Source organism: Tupaia chinensis, unplaced genomic scaffold (assembly GCF_000334495.1).
Source record: "Tupaia chinensis unplaced genomic scaffold, TupChi_1.0 Scaffold000283_1, whole genome shotgun sequence".
Lineage (NCBI taxonomy): Eukaryota > Metazoa > Chordata > Mammalia > Scandentia > Tupaiidae > Tupaia > Tupaia belangeri.
This window is the reverse complement of record NW_006159766.1, coordinates 290,885-301,883: the sequence shown is the minus strand read 5'-3', so window position 1 is coordinate 301,883 and position 10,999 is coordinate 290,885. Positions and strand designations below refer to the sequence as shown.

Below are 10,999 nucleotides of genomic sequence, written 5' to 3'. Positions count from 1 at the left end.
GCGTCCACTCACCAGAGAGAGTAAGAGAGAGAGAGGAAGAGAGAAGGCATACCTTGGAGTAGGTCACAGTGCAATCCCCCCATCTCATCAGGATCCTGGATCCTGGGTACACAAAAACATGTGTCTGGCACGTTTTTCAAGCTGTAGAGGCCAGGATTCAAACCATGATCTGCTGTGTGTGATCTGTTTCCTTATGTATAGCACTTAACTGCTGTGCTATGGAGCCAGCCCTGATTTCTTTTTATATGAGATATTGTAATTTCTAGTATGGTAACAATTTCTGCTAGTTAGATGGTATTTATTCTGGTCATTCTTTAAAAGGAATTCAAAAATAACCTTTTTTCTGAATCTAAAAGGGGCAGTTAGTTTTATTTCATAATATGTCTTGTTCTTATTTATTTTTATTTTTATTTTTATTTTTATTTTTATTTTTTGAGGAGTCATAGTGGTGATGTAAAAACATTGGTTTGGGGCTAGTGGGTAGCTTGGTGGTTAAGGCATGGGACTCCTACATGGCTGATCACAGTTCTAGTCCTGGACTGGGCAGCTTGAAAACCACTCCAGGCACTCGTGTATGCGTGTCCAAAATCCCTAGAGGAGAATGGAGGACAAGAAATTGCCGAATGGTCATTCCCCTTAGTGGATGATTTCTCACTTTCCCTCTCTCTGTCCCTCTTTCTTCCTCTTTCCAGTGAGCATGTGCACCCTAGGGCAGAAACCTAAAAAAACTAACAGCCAAAAAACACAATGGAATTTGTAGTCAAGCACAGTCACTATATTTAAGCAGATGACTTAATCTCTACAAGGCATGAGGTGATTTAAAAAAAAATAGTATATATAAATTTTTGCCAGAGCAAAGTGGTTGGCAGACAATAAGAGCCAAGTGCTTTTATCATTGAAGTTTTTGAACTTAATTTGACTTGAGACTTGACTGAAAAGATTGGTACAATATAAGTTTATTATAAAATTATAGCTAACTTTTGTTAATAGTAAATTCACTTGCTAGTTTATACATTTCTTATTATTATGAGTACAATATTTTTATTTTTAAGAGTTCATTTCTTTCATTCCATGAGCGGGACAGAGATAAAGAGATAGAAAGACAGTCACCTCCAGTGAGGTCGTCATGCTGTGATCTCTGTCTTTTTCCCTCTCTTCTCCACACAGGCACCTTACAGGCTCAGGGAAGTTCCAGGATGTCAGTGCAGCACCTTTTCCATGTGGGCCTTAGAGTACTATTGCTGCACCACCCAGTATTCTAATTTCTTTTTTACTATCAACACATGATGTCTTTTTAAATGTTCATATAATTTTAAAAATAAATATGGAATGAATACTTTGTAAACTATTTTTCCACTTATTGACTCTATTTTAACCCTATAGACTCTTTAAGTTATTTAAGTGCTACTCAAAAGCAGGTAACTAGGAGATGGAGTAATGGCGTTATAGGTTGATTTCCAGGAAGTATTGAACCTATGAATACTTCTCTAAGACCTAGTTAGCATACTGTTGCCTTGATCTGTAATTCTTTAAGTCTGACTTGTGGTAGCGCTTCTCCATTCTGTGGACTTCTAAACTCTGCCGTGTATTGTTAATTCATTAGCTTCTCTATATATTACAGATAAAATTTAAATTATTTATAAGATCATGAAAACATCTATACTTTTCATAAAACAAAGTTTTAGCATATTTTTTGGGTTTTAAAATATACAAAAACAAATAATCCTCGTGTTAAATGAATCTTGAGTAGATATTACAGTGGTAGGTATCACTCTGAAGTTGAAAATTAATTCCATGTATTGTTTTTTTATTTAGGGGATCTCAACCATCAGCAGGAGCTTTAAAAGGCTATCAGAGTATTTGGTAAGTACCTGTTCTCTGTGTTAAGTACTTTGCATGTTATTTAAGTTTACACATATCCTATGTGAATAACATTTACAATAGCCATTATAAATTACATTTATGATTTATATTCCTTTTAATTTTTACTTGGTACTAAATTTCTTTTCTTTATACCTATTGTGATCTCCTGATTGTTTCTACACATTGTGTCCAGAAGAGTCTTCAATCCTAAATATTAAGAGGTCAAAGAAAGAAATGTGGTTAGTAGGTAGGAATGATAGTGCTTTATGAATGAAACAGTATGTTTCGTACTTCGTACTCTAGTGATTCTCCGTTGGTTGGTAAAGCTAGTACAGATTTCTTCTTTTGCCAACCATTGCCTGACTTCTCCTCCTAAGAGACCTTGTTTGATATAAAATGCCAACATGAATTCCATTACTGTGGTCAGGCCCTCTGCTGTTTTCAATCTGGATTACTCTAGATTAAAATGTAAAAGCAATTAGAGGTTTCCGTAATTAAAAAGTTTCATAGTTTTTACTTTCTTTATTTTTGATTAAAGGTACATGAAGAATATGTTTGATTTCAACTATGTAGTGTTTAGATTGGTGTGCTCTGGTGATTATACAGATAAATAATTTTTCGATGTTAACCAAAGTTATTAAATACACTTTAAAAACGGGAAGGAAGTGCTTAGACCTTTGTTATAATAAAATCTTTTTGGTCTCCCCCTCCCAAGATAAATATGTTTATTTCATTAGCTATTGGAGACTCCCTAGGTACATGAAGAAATATTTGAAATTATTTTTATTTTCAATGTGTTTGAAACCATAAATATTCAATCAATTGATGTTTCCAAAACTCTATAATAGTGGATACTTAAATTTTCAATAGTTAATACTATGCATTTATTGCTTATTTATAATAAATAGAGCAAGCAGTTTTAGGAGCAAATGTTACAGAGCTCTTAACCAGACTTTTCATTATTTCAACAAGTTTAAATATTTGTTTTATATTTAAATTTTTAAATTTATCTTTAGTATGTTTATTTTTTTTGAGATGTGATTCACACGCCAAAAGATTCTGTTGCAAAATTCAGTGATAATTTAGTGTAGTCACAGAGTTAGGTAATTATCATGACTGTCTCGTCTTAGTATAGTTTCATCACCCGGGCCTTAGGCAGTACTATTATACTTTCGTATGGCTTGCCTATTCTGTACATTTTATAAAAATGGAAACATACAGTATTTGTTCTTTTGTGTCTGGCTTCTTCACTTAAATATTTTTTGGATTTACTCATTTCAGAGCATGCATCAGCATTTCATTCATTTTTATGGCTTAATACATTCCATTGTATTCCATGTTATTTGTCCATTTATCAATTAATGGGCTGTATCTGCCTTTTTGGGCTATTAGGAATGCTTCTGATGTGAACATTCTTGTTTTTGGTGTGGATACATGTTTTTGTTTCTTTTGAGTATACATGGATGGGGTAGAATTGTCAGGTAATAATGGTAACTCTGTGTGTAACTCTTCGAGGAACTGCGGTACCATTTAACTGTCTCGCCATCAGTGTATGAGGGTTTCAGTTTCTCCACATCCCCGCAAACACTTACTATTGTCAGTTTTTTGTATTTTAGCCATCCTGTTGGTTTGAAGTGGTATCACATGGTTTTGGTTTTCATTTCCATAATGACTGATGATAAGCATCACTAGTATGCTTATTGACCATTTGTTTGTCCTCTTTGGAGAACCATCTGTTTAAGTCCTTTGCTCATTTAAAAAAGTGAGTTGTCTTATTAATGTTAATTGTAAGCATTGTTTATATGTTCTGAAAACTAAACCCTTATGAGATATATGTGATTTGCAAATATTTTCCCCCTATTCTGTGGATTATCTCTTTTACTTTCTTGATGGTGTCCTTTCAAGTACAGAAGTTACTACTTTTGATAAGTCCAGTGTGTTTATTTTTCCTTTTGTTGCTTGTGCTTTTGGGTCATACTGAAAATTCATTTAAAAATAAATATTCATCAATAGTCTAGGTCTATGACAGAGTTTTAATTATCACAGGACTATAAAAAAGCATTGGCATTTCCAGTGTTTGACAGCTAAAGCCCAAAGGAAGCAATTATCCTTGTATTTGTGCTTCGGTTCCTCAGCTAATTGTTTTAAGCAAAACCTTATGTTTTGATCTCATGCGTTACTAGGATCACATTAGCCGTGTGTGATATGTTTATTGGGAATCTTGTGAATTCATATTTAACTTTTTGGATTGGAGCAGGGAAAGGCCGTTTGTAATAGTTTAGTTTATCATGGCAATGATTGCATATTTGATTCCCTATACCTTAGTAAACCATTTCCTTGTAGACTAGAGCTCCTTTTTATCTTTCCTGTAATGAGAATAGATTTTCAGGCTTGTAATTGTTAATCTTGTGCAGATTATTTATAGGCAGTAAAACATTGATATGTTTGTAAACTTATGTATAGAATATGCATTTTCTTTGCTTTATTAAGTGCATGTGTATTTAATTTTTGTAGGACCAGTTTCTTACTTTTGATCATTACGTGGCTTCTTATACCAATGAACACATACTTCTAATTTTCCATACCATCAGGATTCTAGGCCAATGTATGTGCCCATTATTTCTTTCATGCTTCCAGGGCTGGTACTTGAACCCTGGTTGGCCAATGTGGAATCTGTATAACACTTACTACCACTGTATAATACGTGACCTGCCTAGTCCTTTGAAAGAGTAACACAAAATCCAGTAATTATAACATTTTTTACAAAGTTTCTTTTTAACCAAAAATGATTAGATATGCAAAGAAATGATAAATCTAACCCATTTGCAGATAAAGATGACCTGTCAGTAAAAAACTAACCCCGACTAGATATTGGAACTAGCAGGGAGAGGGCTTCATGGGTGTTTGGGCTGAGGGCAGGGATGTCGTAGAGGGGAGCAGTCCAAGTGGAAGTACTGAAAGTTTAAAGTCCCTATTGTGGGAATAAGCCTGGTGTGCTTATTAAAAGGACGCAATGAGAGGGGAGCATAGTGACAGTGATAAGGTTGAAAAGGAAAATGTGGGTTGGGACCAACCGATGGTGTAGTGGTTAGATCACCGGACTCCCACATGGGCAACCACAGTTCCAAGTCCCTGGCGGCTTTAAAATCATACCGGGCATTTGTACATGCATGTCCAAGATCCCAGAAGGAGAATGGAGGAGAAGGGTTTGTAGCGTGGCCAACCCCCCTGTGGGGGGTGACTTCTCATTTTCTGTCTCTCTGGTGAGTGCATGCACCCTATGGCAAAAATCTCTTTAAAAAAAAGGAAAGTGTGGGTGAAGTTGTATAACCATCTGGGTAGTCTCAGGTAAAGAATTTTTATTTTTTGGAGAGGTTTTTGCTATAGGGCGCGTGCGCTCGCCAGGCAGACAGAGAGAGAGACAGAAAGCGAGAAATCACCCCCCGGGGGGATGGCCACGCCACAATCCCTTCTCTGTTCTCCTCTTGGGATCTTGGGCGGGCACGCACGCACACGCGCCTGGCGTCAGTTTAAGCCACCAGGTCCCGGACTCGAACCACAGTCGACTACGTGGGAGTCCAGCAACATAGCCAACTATACGCTAACTGCTGGTCCCTCAGGTAAAGAATTTAAGATTTTGATTGTAGTTCTATTGAAATTAGTAATGGAGAATTTTTCATTTATTGAGTTGGTGGCGAGACTCTTCTATGTGCTTATTTGGGGACTCAGGATTCTTTTATTATTTTCTTGTTAAAGAGAGTTAAGCTCATGGGCAAGTGCATGTATGTGCCCGGTGTGCACAGGGAGACCTTGGCACACAAACCTGCGACCTCCCAGACGGCACCACCTTGTGGAGCATTTTCCTGCTTTTATTTCAGGCATTGTGCCTTATTCTCATGTATTTCCAGCTTTATGTGGAAGGGAAATAGCTTGGATACCATCACTCTTACTAGCGAACCCAGAAGGGCACATAGTACTCCAAAACTCATCTACGGTTGGTGAGAATTTATTGGGTCATCAGAAAAGTCATGATGCATTTTTGCATAGAAAAACATAGAAAAACTCGTCATGACTTTTCTGATGACCCAGTAGTTACATGTGGTTGCAGCGAGCCGTGTGCTCAGCTACGGTCCCGCTACTGTGGAAGGTGAACATGAATTCTTGTTAAATATTTTGTCTGTCACACTAATACTTAAGTATTAGCACATAAAATCTGACTTGCTCTAACCTTCACTTAGTACCCATGTCCAAGTTGTACTATAATTTAATATTTAACTATTCCCTCATTGCTAAAGTCAATTGGAAGTTCTCAGTTTCAAAAAAGCAAGGCTGCAGCAGTGCCATGTCTCACTGAACTAACGGAAAGTACAACTGCAGCATAATAGGTGCAGACATTAAGAAAGTGTCCTTCAGGTGTCACTTCATCATCAGCGGATGAGTATATCCATTTCACTTGATGCTGTTTTTTGATAATCTTAACTGAAAAATGTTTCTCATTGTTTTGTATTTTCTTTTTTACTAGCGGGGCTGAACATTTTTTTTATAAGCTATTTTGTCTGCGAATTGCTTATTTGTATATCCCCATTTTTCCTACTAAAAATGTTTTTTATAAAGTTAATTTGGTTATTATTCTAATGCTTTGGCTATTATGTACGTTTCAAAAATATTTTCCCAGTTTATTGCCACCTTAAAAAAACCGGCAGTGTTAATAGTTTCTATATTATCTCAATATAGAAATTTTGATATTCTAAACTCTCTATATTGTTCATTTCCAAACTACTTTGTGGAAGGCAAATATTTTCTAAGTTTTATAAATTTAAGCTTTTTAGATTTAAAAAATATTTTGTGCTTATTTCATGTCGGTCTTTATTTTCTTTTTATTTAAAAAATGTCAAACTACATCTGTGTATGGTTATATGAGCTCATCAATTATTAACGTTTAGTTACTATTTTACCATACTTCCTTTCACACTGTATTTCTGTTTATATTCATTTTACGTATATGCTGCATTTCTACACTTCGTGTTTTTAATAATATTCCTGTCTACACATATATACACATATAGACTTCTTTGATTAAATAATTAGGAAGTTTTAGACATCTTACATCTTAGGCATACGCAGCATACAATTTTTTCTATATGACCGTGATACCCTTTTCATACCTATGATAATTAGCTTTAATTTGACAAGATTCTAATACTACAGACCATTTTCAATTTTTCCTGCTTCCTAAAGTCTGTAAGCTCTACCCCCACCTGCCTTCCTGACCCAGTCCTGCCTGCCCATTCCAGAACCTAGCCAGAATCTCTCATTGCATTTGGTTGTCACTGCTTTCTAGTCCCAATCTGAAACATTTCCTCACCTTTGTTTTGTATTTTATGACACTGAATTTTTTTTTTTTTAAGAGGTTTTTGCTATAGGGCGCGTGCGCGTACCAGAAAGACAGAGAGAAACAGAGAGATAGAAAACGAGAAATCACCTCCCAGGGGGAATGGCCACGCCGCAATCCCTTCTTTTCCATTCTCCTCTCGGGATCTTGGGCATGCATGCACAGGAGCCCGGTATGAGTTTAAGCCACTGGGTCCGGGACTTGAACTGCAGTTGGCTCCATGGGAGTTCAGCGACATAGCCATTACGCTAACTGCTGGTCTCTGACACTGACTTTTTGAAGAGCCTAGACAGCTTGTAGAAAATCCCTCATTCTCAGTATTCTGAGGGTTTTCTTATGATCATGTTAAGGCTAGGCATTTTTTTGTCAAAACCACAGCATTGGTAATAGTACATGCTTTTCAGGATATCACAGGAGGGACCACGTACTGCCAGTGTGGCTCATTGTCGCTGATGTTCAGTTTGATCACTTGCTCAATGGTGATAGATCTCTCTGTGATAAAGACCCTTCTTTGCAGTTCGTAGGTAATCCGAGAGTAATTATGAAGCCTTGTGAGTATACTGTTTGCCCCCACATTTTTATTGTGGTTTTATCACCCACAGTTGTTGCTCGAATCAGTGATTACACTGAGTTCTAATGTTTACTCTCTTGAAACTCACTCATTGAAAAGCACTGGTGGTATTTCAGATTTTACAACGTGAGTCACTACTAATGCATTGACTTGTGCTGCTACGGTTATTTCTGTCGAGCATTCCCTGCCTTTTCTTTTATGTGTATTGTCAATATTTTCAGCAAAGAATACTGGGAACTCACTTGCATTTGGACAGGTTGGACTCGTTGCACTGAGGGAAAATGCATACTATGGAAAACCATAGAGTGTCTTTGTAAGAGGGTGCTAGAAAGGACTTGAAGGATTTTGTTTGAGTGGGTGATTTTTATGGGGTCCAAGGTAGCAGAGATTGGGTACTGCCACAGAACAGGAACAGTTTGATGTTTGGTATCTCAGTAAATCACATCTGTGGGAAGGAGGTAGGACAGAGAGACGTTGAAGCTGCAAATATTAAAGCAGGAGCAGTCACTCATTTTGTTGGGTACGATTGACTCTGTTTTTTTTTTTTGTTGTTGTTGAGATTTTTGCTCTAGGGCATGTGCACTTGCTGGAGAGACAGAAAGTGAGAAATCACCCCCGGGGGTATGGTCATGCTGCACTACCTTCTCCTCTATTCTCCTCTCAGGATTTTGGGTACGCAGGCATATATGTCTGGTGTAAGTTTTAAGACACAGGGTCTGGGACTCAAATCATGATCGACTGCATGGGAGTCCAGCAACATAACCATTACACTGTCTGCTGGTCTCTACAATTGACTCTTTCTTTTCTTCTTTTGGAGATGTTTTTGCTATAGGGCGTGTGAGCTCACCAGACAGACAGAAAGAGAAATCACCCCCCAGGGGGGATGGCCACACCGCAATCCCTTTCCCTTCATTCTCCTCTCAGGATCTTGGGCATGCACGCACAGGCACCCGGCATGAGTTTAAGCCGCCGGGTCTGAGACTCAAACCGTGGTCAACTACATGGGAGTCCAGTGACATAGCCATTATGCCAACTGCTGGTCACCCCTACAATTGACTCTTGAGAGACACAAGTTTCAATTGGATGGGCCCAGTTACACAGTTTCCTCCCTCCCCTTAATAAATAAACATATTGTAAACTATAGTAAAATTATTTTCTTTTCTGTATGATTTTCTTGATAACATTTTATATTCTGTTGCTTACTTTATTGTAAGAATACAGCATATAATTTATATAAAATGTACAAAATCATGTGTGGTGTATGTTATCATTAAGGCTCTGATTGAGAGTAATTTATTAGTTAAATTTGGGGGGGGAATCAAAAGTTTTTCATGTATTTTTGACTGCACGGTATTTGGTGCTTCCAACCCTGGTGTTGTTCAAGGGCTAACTGTATTTCGTGACTTGATATTATTTGTGTTTTGTCTGTATTCAGACATGATTACAAATGGTCTTGTTTTTGTCTTGATCTATCGTGGTCACAGAATGACCTTGCCTGATGTTGACTGCGAAATTGTTTATGTTTAACAGAAGAACACACAGGCCTGGCTGATAATACAAGGCCAATTCTTAGATATCAAGAAATGCTTCATCTCTGTGTGATATTTTAAAGAAAGTTTGTTATTCATTATTATTATTTTAGAAAGTTCCCCCCAGGACTATTCATTAAAGGTGTAAAAGTGCTAACTCTAGGTTATAGGCAAGGAGAGTGAGGGGTGTGGGCTCCGTTAAATATGGATAAGTTGAGGCCAGCAGGTGGTATGGTGGTAAAGGTGCTACACTCCCCACATGGAACACCATGGTTTGAGTCCTGGACAGGCATCTTGTTTTCTCACTTTCTCTTTCTTGGTAAAATTAAAAACTAATAATAAAGAAAATGAAATAAATAATTATTTAAAAAATATTAAAAATGAATAAATAAATATGGATAAGCCACAGTTGCTCATACAGGTTTTATATGCTTTCTGTGCTTTGTCAACAATGTGCTAGCTTAACGCATCAGTAGAGCTGTCTCACTGGAGCATATTGTTTCATAGGTAATTTTAATACTTATTGTAAGTTTTAGCTATTCGTGTTTTATACATTTATAGTAAAGGTTGTTAATAGTAGAAACTATTAATGATTAAGCTTCGAATCAGAACTTTCCCATATATCTTTTAGGAGTTTCTTATTTAGCTCCTTATTTTTATGAATCAGGATTTTTTTGATATAGTCCAACCAAAACAATGTAGAGATAAATCACTGAAACTGATGAAATGCCACATTTACATATTTTTAAATTAATGAATTAGAGAGATTTTTGCTATAGAGCATGTGTGCTCACTGTAGGTAGGGACAGAGAGAAACAAAGTGAGAATCACCATCCAGGGGGCATGACCACTGTGATGTCCCCTCTCCTCCGTTCTCCTGGGATTCTGGGCATGAAAGCACAAGCGTCTGTCCTAAGTTTCAAGCCACCAGGTCTGGGATTCCAACCACAGTCGACCATGTGGCAGTCCAGTGCCTCATTCATCACCCCACCTGCTAGTCCTTGAATTATATATTTATTAAACATAATTTTATTAGTTCCTTTTATGTAAATAAAAATTTGACCTCACATTATAATTTCACACTACAAACACTGTTCTTATCTTTCAAATATTGGGGTTCCATGTAAGATTTCATTTGAGAAGGACTGTATTGGGGGAAAAGGCTGAATACCATCCTCTTACACTATCAGTAGGTATAAAGTAAGCATTTTCCATTCAGTTGTTTAATAGTGCTGCTTGCTATGGGTTATGGCTGCTTGAACTCAGAGTAAGTATAGTACATCTTTATTTTTCTTTCAAGACTTTTTTGAATCATTTTTTAAATGAAAAATAGCAATTCTGTTTCCTGTTTATGATGAAATTTAAATTCTATAGAATATGTTCTGGATAGTTAAACAGTTTAAAGCTTTTTTTTGGGGGGGGGATATAACTTTTTTTTCGGAGAGATTTTTGCTATGGGGCCGCATGTGCTTGCCAGAGAGACAAAGACAGAGAAACAAAGCGAGAAATCACAGATGGCTTCACCACCATCCCTTCTTCTCCGTTCTCCTCCTGGGATCTTGGCACACATGCACACGTGCCCAGTGTGAGTTTGAACTCACCCACCAGGTCCAGGACTTGAATTGTGGTCGGCCATGTGGGAGT

At 37.2% G+C, this 10,999-nt stretch overlaps 1 protein-coding gene across 6 annotated transcripts in view; it reads left to right on the top strand.

Annotated features, from left to right (window-relative positions):
- FBXW7 (F-box and WD repeat domain containing 7) overlaps positions 1 to 10,999 on the top strand; it is a 242,278-nt gene that overhangs the window by 89,638 nt on the left and 141,641 nt on the right. For all 6 annotated transcript variants that reach the window (XM_027772562.1, XM_006150311.3, XM_027772563.1 and 3 more), the window contains exon 2: positions 1,816 to 1,863. The gene's annotated coding sequence lies outside the window, so the exon portion shown is untranslated. The remainder of the gene's footprint in view (positions 1 to 1,815; positions 1,864 to 10,999) is intronic.